The sequence below is a fragment of the Puma concolor genome, chromosome A1, assembly GCF_028749965.1.
Source record: "Puma concolor isolate L17-30 chromosome A1, mPumCon1.1.hap2, whole genome shotgun sequence".
Classification (NCBI taxonomy): domain Eukaryota; kingdom Metazoa; phylum Chordata; class Mammalia; order Carnivora; family Felidae; genus Puma; species Puma concolor.
Genome location: NC_141667.1, coordinates 204,354,888 through 204,366,222, shown reverse-complemented (window position 1 = coordinate 204,366,222; position 11,335 = coordinate 204,354,888). Strand labels below are relative to the sequence as shown.

The window sequence follows — 11,335 nt, the reverse complement described above, 5'->3', positions numbered from 1 at the left end:
CTCTCAGGAGTCTAGGACAATGTTGTTAATATAAGAATATATACAATCTTTGAGGCTCTAGGAAACGGTATTTAATAAGCCACTCTTATAATTCGTAAATTGGAGACAAAAAAAAAACCCGCCATAACTACAATTCAACAAAAAGAAAATGGAATAGACGGCTTCTCTAGCTCTGCTCCCATACTTTCCTTTTGTCCATGAAGAAAGAAACTAGACATGGAACTACCGAGAATAGTCTTTGCTACCAAAGTTGCCAGGAGAAACTCCTATACCTACAGTTTTGCTTCTTGGTAGGATATTTTAAAGCAGCAAAAAAATTATCTTTTGTTCTCCTTTTTAAATTTCATGAGTGCATTTAATTACTAGGATCTTATTTAAATTCAGAATGCTAACTGAAGAATATATGTGAAACAAAGTTTATATTTTCTGGTGTTTCTATTAAAAAGAAGCTTGGTAGATGTGAGAATGAAGAGTGGGTGTGCACCTTCTATATCCAACTTACTATGTTTCTGTATTGCCTATAACTTTCAGTGGCTCCCTACAGTCTTCAAGTCAATTTTTAAAGTATTACTTGAGCATAAATAATGTTCTAGGCACTGTGATAGTTGTAAAGAAACAGTAAGTTCATGAAGCCTAGCATCAATAAGTTAAAACAAAAATTAAATAATTTGGGCAACTGAAATGATGGGGGAAGAAAAGGCAGTGTACTATGGCAATGCAAGGGGAAAGGATTTAAAATGGTGTAGATAGTGAGAGAGTGAATTATAAGTTGAAAAACAAAGGAAGAAATTAGCCAAGCTAATAGTACATATCTGTATGTATATAGAGGACTTGAAGGAAGATCCTAGGGAAAAGACCAAGGAAGGTTAATATATTTAAGTTAGGAGAGAATGTAATACATCATGGTGATAAAGAAAATAATGTCACAACAGTGAGAAAAACATAGCTTGAGATAAAGCTGAAGAGGTGGATATCATATATTCTAAAACATGATGAAGATATACTTTTTAACAGGAGAGCAGTAGCATTCTATCAAAAACACTAAGGATTGAACTGACATAATCACATGCTTGATTGTTCAAAATATAATTGACTGCATGATGCACAATAGAATGGAGGAGACAGGGAGGTGAAATAGATTTTCCAAGATGGTGAGTCAAGCAAGAATGGCTACAGCCTAAAGTGGACTGATAGGATGGGAAGGATGGAGGCCAGAATATTTGGAAGAGAGGGACAAGAGGATTAAGTTCTATATTAATCAGAGGAATGGAAATTACAGCATTGTTGATAATGGAGATTTTTTTGAAACTACCAAAAACTATGTCAATATGGAATTTAGCTAATTGTAATACACTCTTAATACGTAATTAAAAATTTCCACGGTCATGAAGACTGTTCTAAATGTGGTACAAAATCTTTATGTTTCACAGTGAACAAAAAACAGCTTGTGTTATTATATGTATAAAGTGAGATTATCCTAATTTTTTGGTAAGAGGTGTGTATATGGGTGTGTGTGTGTGTGTGTGTGTGTGTGTGTGTGTGTGTGTAAAGAGAGAGGAGAGATTCTCCTATAGGGAAGAATGTAAGAATAGATGTAAAATGTGATCCATAGATATATTTTGGAGTTTATATGACATAGGTATTATTTCCTTTTTTGAATATTTAAAAATTTACATGAAAATTTAACTTAACATATATAAAACACATTTTAAAAATCAATAAGAAAGAAGAAAAAGCTAGAAGCATACTTCCTGATTTTGTAACATATTTAAATATGTATTACAGTAATGAAACAGTGTGGCAGAAAGTTACGTAAATCAGGAGGCAGCAAATGCCATTCACACAAAAATAATTATACTATGTCTTCGTTCACATAGATTTTTTTTCCAACACATTACTTTATCCAGTGTTTCTTTTTAATCTTGTTTTCTGTCTCTCTCTCTCCTTTTTTTGTCCTTCACAGGAACAAAAACTCTAGTAATCAAGGTTGTATCTCATAGTAATTTATTTAGGTTACTTGAAGGCGCAGGCATTTATTTAGAGGTAACCAGTCTGGAAGTGCATCTAAATGACATGACACCATCCATTGTGTAGGATTTCTCCTCTCTGGCATTACCAAGAGTGTCCGTGCCATACCTACCCGGAGATTTCCAACTCTCCAGTTGGAACACATGCCTTTTAAAATCAGTATATTATTTACACAATTAATTGGTTACTTTTTAAATTTTTTTTAAATGTTCACTTTTTGAGAGAGAGAGAGAGGGAGAGAGAGAGAGAGAGAGAGAGAGAATGAATGAATGCATGAGTGGAGGAGGAACAGAGTGAGGGAGACACAGAATCTGAAGCAGGCTCCAGGCTCAGAGCCCTAGGTGAGGCTTGAACCCATGAACTGTGAGATCATGACCTAAGCTGAAGTCAGATGCTTAACAGGGGCACCCAAGCATTGCTAAATGGTTGCTTTTATGCTCTAGGAGTTTAAGGATCTAGGCTAAGGGCTGGCTATTAGCTCCAAAGAATTTTTTAATATTTGTATCTTTACTTTCACAAAAAGTCTTAGATTTTTTGATATAGCTGGTTACACATGATTTCATGTCATAAGCCCTGTCATGTATTTATGAATTTGCGATGCATCTAATATAGTTACACTCACTTGGGTGATATATTACACCCGTTTCTCACATGAGAAAACCAGGATTACAAATTGCATATGAGACTAAGTTTCTAGAGATTCTCATTTCAAATCCAACACTTTTTAATCATTTATCCTACCTTTTAGTAATATCCAGAAATATGGATGACCTAGAAAACTGTAATTAAAAATGGCTTCTTAGGCAATCAGAGAATTTTCCTTTAATTTCTCTAGGTAATTTACTTAATTCTATAAACAGAAGTAGTTGAAGACTGTTGAGTTATAGGATACATATCATTAAACACTTCCTAAGTATGCTTAAGGTGCAAACAAAAATGGAATAAATCAGAAGAGGAACTTTTGAATCCTCCCATACTTCACACTTGGCTATTTTCTCTTTAAAACACAAAAGTTGTGAACACACGAGATTTTTCTGTTGTTTCTATAATTTACTTTAGCATCGAAACTAATTATTGAGATTACCATATACTTGCCCATGTCCCTCTGGGCCATCACATACACAAGTTAGATAATGTGATATACTCAGTTTAAATTGGTAAATGTCTTACTGGTGCTATGAATCAAGAAAAGGCAAGAGACAAATTATCCTGGAGAAAGAGAACTCTCTGGTCTCCTTTGTTACCTGTAAAGCCACAGATATGCTAGACACTAGAACTTGGTGTATTTTAAGAAAATTATTAATAATACCCAGGCTTAAAAAATTTTGTTGGGTCAGGGGTGCCAGGGTGGCTCAGTCAGTTGAGTGTCTGACTTTGGCTCTCAGGTCATAATCTCGTGGTTGGTGATTTTAAGCCCTACGTTGGGCTCCTTTGCTGACAGCTCAGAACCTGGAGCCTGCTTCGGATTCTCTGTCTCCCTCGCTCTGTCCCTTTCCTACTCATACTCTGTCTCTCTCTCTCAAAAATAAATAAACATTAAAAAAATTTAAAAATCTGTTGTGTCAGAATTGTGTAGTGGAATAGAATAAAATTTTGGAGGATTTTATGTTAGTTCTTTTACTTTGAATACAAATAAAAGACCGATTGTGACCACTTACGCTAAAGGCTCTAATGAAATGTGTGGAATAGTATAAAAAATTAGGCTGTAAAATAATCATAATAAGAAATTTTTGTTCTGTTAGGAAGGAGAGTGGTGCCAATCAGCCAGAAATTCATCAAGAATTCTAAGGAAAATGACCCATGTTGTAGTTTGCCTTAATCTGGGATTCTGAGAGATCACACTGATGTACTTACACGTTTTAGTACATACTTTTTACTATCAAGGATTTTAAAAATTAAAGGATTTGAAGAAAATTAGGCTAATAGTTAGGTTGTATTTTATAAGTAATAAATTTATATTATATAGTTTCAGTAGAAGAAATTTAAAATTTTGGGGGGGGTTAATTTCTAGAGGTCACAGACAATTTAATATACCACTGGATATTTGGAACATTAGTTGTTTAAGTAGCAGTATGTTAATCCTATCCTCACACAGGGCAGATGCTCTGATCCTGATTGGTTTCATATACGAAAAATGATTTATCATGTTAAGTGCACTTTTAAAAAAGCATTAATAATAAGAAATGTCATTAGTCACCTTCTGGACTGATTTGGAGTGGCTTGATTAGAATATTTTTTTTTTACTCCCTGATATTTTGAATCTTTACACATGGATTTTTTATCACTTCTGTGAGACATTTCCCCTCTAAAGAGGTCAAGCCTTGTGTAATTGCTACTCTAGCTTAGTGTACAACAACTATTATTTTTAAATCTCTACACAAATAATGGGTGGTCCCCAAACTCTGACCATTCTCCAAAATCTAAACTGCATCTGATAGAAATAATCTCTCTTCAAGCAAAATAAACTGTAAATGATTTATTCATCTTATTATTTAAAGAAGCATGTTGCAGGGATAGATGAATACAGTTTTACGAAAAAATCAGTTACTGACTGAGAAATTTCGCAGTAGCTATTTATTCCTGAAAAACGAATCCCTGTCTAGGCTCTGAAGTTCTTATCCAGAGTTCACCTCCGTGAACTGGGGTTCCATTGTAAATCCCAGCAATAGTGCCTTGGAAGTCCCTGCCTTTGCTTGGGGAAGACAGAAATGCTTTTGTGTTATATGTAAGGTACTAGTAACTACAAATGGATTAACTGCTGTTGGGGTCATTACTGAGGATGAGGAGATTATACACAATGGTTGGCCAGCTAAAATGTAACAGGAAGATTTCTGATGGGCTGCAGTTAAGCTTGGGTCTCTTGGAACTCTTTCTGCAGGCCTCTGGGAACTCCATTATCTATACATTGTATACAATGTTTAGCAACACAGTTGGACACAGAGACCCTTGCTGTAGGTCTCTGATTTAGTCAGTCTCTTGCGATGGTTCACCTTTAAGTCATGCACCCTTTGTTTTTGCATACCTGAAATGTTAGGCACCGTCTGTACACCTCAAGCCAACTGAGATTTGTGATTGGCCTGACGCTGCAATAAATGGGAATATGAGTGAGGGGAATGGGGTCTTGACCCCCATGCCTTCTCCTCCCTTTCTTAGCAAAGTGTGGAGTAATCTCTCATCCATCAGCCCAGGGTTTGCTGCCATTCCTGGCAAACTACTTTGTTTTAAGTAAAGTAACTATTTTTGTTTGTTGGTCTGTTTTGCTTTAGTATTTTGTTTTGTTCAGCCAGAGGATATTGCTACTAATTCCCAAGAGAAGATCAATAATAATAAGTGTTCCAGGCCAAATGGGACAGGAATTGAGATGTTGTAGTAATGCTAAATTCCTAGTCAGTTATATCCATTGAACACTTATTTGAAATCAAGGCACTATTTTTACTTAAGCACTTCAGGTATATAATCTTACTCTATACTCATAACTATACTGGGCTCTGACTTCTTTGATAAATAAGGGAACTGTACCACAGAGATACAAAGTCAACTTCCAATGTCAGATATCTATAAACAATTTTAAGTCTGGTATTCCCAGTTCAGGGATTTCACTCTCAAAAATACAGTATTACATAGGAACGAGCTAGTCCCTAAATATCTGGCCTGACTGGTTGATATAAATGAGAAGCTTGGGCTTTGGACTAGCCAAGCCACTGCTTTCTTTCTCAACACCTGGAGCCCCAAGCAGGCCATCAAGTGTGTCGTGGTGGGGGATGGGTATATAAATAAAACTTGCTTACTGATCAGTCACACAACCAACACATCTCCTGGAGAATATATCTCTACTGTGTTTTATAACTGTTTTGCCAATGTGATGGGACATGGGAAACAGGAGAATCTTGATGGAATACAACTGGACAAGGAGATTAAGACACTTTATACCTTCTGTCTTGTCCACAAACGGACACATTCTTAGTTTGTTCTTCTCCTTTGAGTCTTAAATCATTTGACAATCTCTGCAACGTGGTACCCTGAAGTGCAACACTATTGACTCAACACCCTTCTCCTCCTAGAGGGAACTTTGATCATATTGATGATGAAGACCTGAGAAACTGTAAGAAAAGATCGTTCCCCTCACTGCCCACAAGACTTTGCCATGGCTGAGGGGATCTGGGCTGTAGAGTGACTGAAGTACCTGGTTATCACACTTCAAGGCAGTTTTTGATAAAGCTTTTACAGCAGTTTCCTGGACACTCATCAAGAAGAGGGAGGGAGGGGTGCCTTGGTGTCTCAGTCCATTAAGCATCCGCTTCTTGGTTTCGGTTCAAGTTATCATCTCACGGTTCATGGGAATGAGCCCCATGTCAGGTTCTGCACTGACAGTGTAGGGCCTGCTTGGGATTCTCTTTCCCTCTCTCTCTCTGCCCCTCCCTACTTGCTCTCTGTCTTTCTCTCAAACTAAACAAATAAACATTAAAAAATAAAAAAAAAAAACAAAAACAGAAGAGGGAGGAAATATGTCAGTTTGTAAATATCTAAGCCTCTCCTTCCTTACGCAGTCCCTCTTGGAACCTATGTACACTTTGCTCAAAACTGGTGGAGACGTCACATTCGATGCCAAAATTTCGTTACAGATTGGCTCAAATAGTTTTATGGAAAAACTAATCAGAAATTACTGAATTTTGTTTGTTTAAAGTATGGGTTCGAGCCCTAAAAGGACAAGACTTCTTAAAGACTTGTTTTTCTGTTCTTGTATTTTTTTTTAATATTTATTTATTTTTGAGAGAGAAAGAGACAGGGTGCAAGCAGGGGAGGGGAAGAGAGAGAGGGAGACACAGAATCTGAAGCAGGCTCCAGGCTCTGAGCACAGATCCCGATGCAGGGCTGGAATCCACAAACCGTGAGATCATGACCTGAGCCGAGGTTGGAGGCTTAACCAACGGAGCCACCCAGGTGCCCCAAGACTTACTTTTCAGTAGTCCCTACCCTCGCTTTGCTCGAGTTACCAAAATACCCTCTGAACTGAGTTGTGTTGTGTGCTATACAAACTATGCACTAGACTCTTACAGACTTTTGTCTTGAAGGAGCCTGTAGCTTCTGATACTAGGAAATTCTGACACTAATGAAGTATGCTGTTCTTAGCTGTGGGTGTACTGGAGTGGAGTGGGTGAAGTATTTGACATGATCAAACGATGATGACAGTATTTGACAAAATACGAAGTGGAAATTAATGTACACTACACTGCACCCAGAATAAGCTGAATAAAAGTGTCACAGGTAAAATTTTTAAAAGGTTATTCTCTGTCAGATGGTTGGTATTATCAGTGTTATCTGAGGATGTTCCTTTTTCTTACACATGCCACCTTTCCCCTAATTGGGTATTTAATTTCCTCTGAATAATTGCTAACTTAGTAAGTATATTTTTTCTCTTCTCTTCAGTGAGCATTAGGTCTCTGTCTTATAAAATTTTTCTGAATTGTAGTAGAACTTTTTTTTTGTAGATTAGCAAAAATGCATTCTTGTTTTCATATTACCTTATTCAAAATTAATACATTCTTTAGTTTTCTAGTAAGTAGGTGTAAAAATCATGTGTTGCAGGTTTACAGTTTGTAAGATATTTTATTTTTAGACCATGTGTCTTAGTATCACTGTCTTGCCAGATGATTAACACTGAAACTGACCCTACTCTTTACCTCCCCTGCATGGACAGATACTTCTATTGTTGCTTTGCCTAAAAATGGTACTCTGTGAGGTTTTGAAAACTCAGTGCCAGAAGGAACAATGTGCAGTACAATTTACACACTGGAAGAATACAGTGTTGGACCTTTGAACCACATTTAAGAACAAGAGTTTTAAATTGATAGTTGCCAAATTATGGAGTGTCTTTACATATTGATCTGTTGCTAATCCAAGTAGCATGTTTTGCGTGCATGATTTAATCCTTGAATCATAAAAGGATTTTATTAATCTCTGAACTCAAAACTGTATAAAAGGTTATACACTGTGACCAAGGTTGAACTCCTATAGTTTACTATAGAAACAAATGTTTATGTTTAGATATGTTTCTGGACATGTGCATATCCACAGGTTAGAGTACACACTTACATACCCTTTGTTACCTGGGAAGACCAGTGAGCAACAACACTGTATCATCAGTGAGCACCTTTAAGGCCCAGGTCTTCATTTATAATCCGTGTCTCTAGTATAAAGAACTCAGGCTCCTTGGAAATTGACTAGTTCCATGATTTGGAGGCGGGAAATACACAAGATGGGTCTGGAGCATCTCATGTTGCCAGAAATTAAGGACATGCTCAAAAACAAGCAATAACAAATAGCCAGAAGAACAACCAAAACATATGGGTGAGGATATGTTAAAGGGACACCAGAGCTGACTAAACTTCTGATGGCCAAAGTTGGAACATTTTGAACAACCAAAAAAAAAAAAAAGAAGGAAAGAAAGAAAGAAAGAAAAACCCACTGAATTATAACTCAAAGTATAAACTAAATATCTCTGAGTCCATACTGATACAAAGTATTAATGACTTGAGAAAAGAGGTGAATCCGCATGCTGGAAAATTCACAACATTTATATGGACCCACTGTCTTCAAGGAAGGAGAACATAACTTCCCACTCCTTAAATATGAGCTGCACATAGTGAGTTATTAGCAAAATGACAGTATTGATTGGAAGCAGAAGGAAGAACAACCTTGCCTTTCTGCACTACCCAGGAAGGTGTCTATACAGCCTTGTTCTGTGTTCCTATGGTAACTTTAAGAGAAACTTTGACAATGCCTGGAGCCCTTGATGTCCCGCAAATGAAGGAGGAGGATATCCTCAAATTTCTTGGAGTAGGAACCCGCTTAGGTCTCACCAACCTCGACTCCCAGATGAACGGTACCTCTACAAAAGGAAAAGTGATGGTATCTACATCATAAACCTGAAGAGAATCTGGGAGAAGCTTTTGCTGACAGCTCGTACCATTGTTGCTATTGAAAATCCTGCCGATGTCAGTGTCCTATCATCTAGGAGTACTGACCAGTGAGCTGTGCTGAAGTTTGTTACTGCTACCGGGGCCACTCCTGTTGCTGGCTGTTTCACTCCCAAAACCTTCACCAACCAGAAGCCAGGCAGTCTTCCAGAAGCCAAGACTTCTGGTGGTTACTGAACCCGGGGCTGGCCACCACCAGCCTCTCAGAGTGCCTACCATCACTCTGTGTGGCACAGACTCTCCCCTGTGCGATGTGAACATTGCCATCCCTTGCAGTGACTCAGTGGGTCTGATGGGGTGGTTGCTGGCTTGGGAAGTTCTGCGTATGTGTGGCACCATTTCCTGTGAAGACCTGTGAGAGGCGATGCCTGATCTTGCAGATTTTGAAGAGATCGAAACTGAAGGGCAAGCTGCTGCTGAAAAAGCTACAACCCGAGGAGGAATTTCAGGGTCAGGGGACTTGTCCAGCTCCTGGGTTCGCTGCTACACAACCTGAAGTCACAGACTGGTCTGAAGGTGTGCAGGTATGGATATTAAGCGGTTCCCTATTAAAGACTAGAGTGTTCAGCCTGCCACTGAGGACTGGTCTGCGTCTCCCACTGCTCAGACCCATGAACGGGCACAAACCGCCAGTGAGTGGTCTTAGCTGCTTTTCCACAAGGGCAAACAAAATGGAAATAAGGTTGATGGAAGACAAACCACTTCTAAAAAAAAAAAAAAAAAAAAAAAAAGAGCAACCTTAATAACCTTCATAGTGGCAAAAACTGGTAAACACTATTATCTCAACCACATGATCAAGATCCACACGAACAGTGATAAATTGTGTACACGGGACATCCTTGGTATGGTATTAATACGGTGATAAAAATGTCATGGTAGCTCGTCTGTCTTTCTCCAGAAAACCCGTAACTGTAAGTCTAATCATGAAATAATAATCAGGAAATTTCATTAGAGGGGCACTCTACAAAAATAACGTACCAGTATTCCTCACAACTTTTAAGGTCACCAAAAACAAGGAAAATCTGAAAAACACTCTGTCAAGAAATAGCTAAGGAGATGTAACGACAGAAAGAAATATGGTATCCTAGATGGGATCTAGGATAACTAAAAAAAATGACATCAGGAAAAAACTAAGGAAAACTGAAGAGATAAAAATAAAAATGGATAGAACCTCTCCAGTTAAGTAGAGACTTCATTTTGGGGCAGCAACTTCTGTGTGTATCAATGAGAATATCATAGTATGGATTCAGCTGAGGAGGAAAACGGCCTTATATTCAGCATTATACCAGCATATTCATTCACTTAAAAATAACTGTTATATACCATTATATTTTCTTGGATTTTGAAGGAAAAATTGCTGGTGGCGTGTATTATAATTAAGAGTAGTTCCTTAGACAGGAAGAATGTAAGCTACGTTTCTTTGCCTGCCACAAATTGCAAGAACGTCCCCAGATTAAAAACAAAACATAAGAAAAACACAATTCATTGGTAAATATGTTTTTAAAGATTGGTAAATAGAATCATTTAAAGAAGACACCCATTTCTAACCTAATGCCCAATTAGTAACTCTTAAAAAAGAAGCAAGTGACAATCCCTTAGAATACTGGAGATCAGAAAGCTTAATTCCACATCCCTTATCCTTGAAGTGTTCATACTTATCAGTACAAACATCATCATTTTGTTAATTGTGCTTCTTTTTTTTGCTATAAGTTACATGTTTGTTATATAAAATGTATGACCTCATGTGCTCACAAATAATACTATGCCTTAGTGAAATACTATGCCTTAGGCAATTTATAAAAACACTCAAATTTATGTGTATGTTAATGTAGCTTTAATATAAGTTTATGTCACCAAAAGATATGCAAAATAAAACTAAATAAGAGTTAGTATTGACAATGAAGATATGAATAGAAAAAGTTGGTTTGTTAGACCAATACAGTGATTTATTTTATAGTTACATATTTACACATAATAATTTATTGACTTCTGATAAAGCATTTTTTGTGTTTGAATCATTTTTCATTGATAATGTCAACTCTTTGTATATGGACTAGTAGATTCCATTTGTTATTTAGCAACTCTAATGATGCTGTACAGTCAGCAGTTATATCAACTTATTTGTCTGGATGAGTTTCTATAAGTTGTATATTACCATATATAAGATACTCCCTAAATTTAAGTGAACAAATAAAAATAAATTCTTACTATTCATCTCATATAGTTACAAAAAATGTTTTTTTTCTTGTAATGAGAACCTTTAGGATCTACTCTCTTAGCCCTTTCAAATACATCATACAACGGTGTTGACTATAGTCATGGTGCACATT

At 37.0% G+C, this 11,335-nt stretch overlaps 1 pseudogene; it reads left to right on the top strand.

The window, feature by feature from the left end:
- The first annotated feature begins 8,805 nt into the window (after positions 1 to 8,805).
- LOC112861497 (small ribosomal subunit protein uS2 pseudogene) lies at positions 8,806 to 9,651 on the top strand (annotated as a pseudogene).
- Positions 9,652 to 11,335: the final 1,684 nt, after the last annotated feature.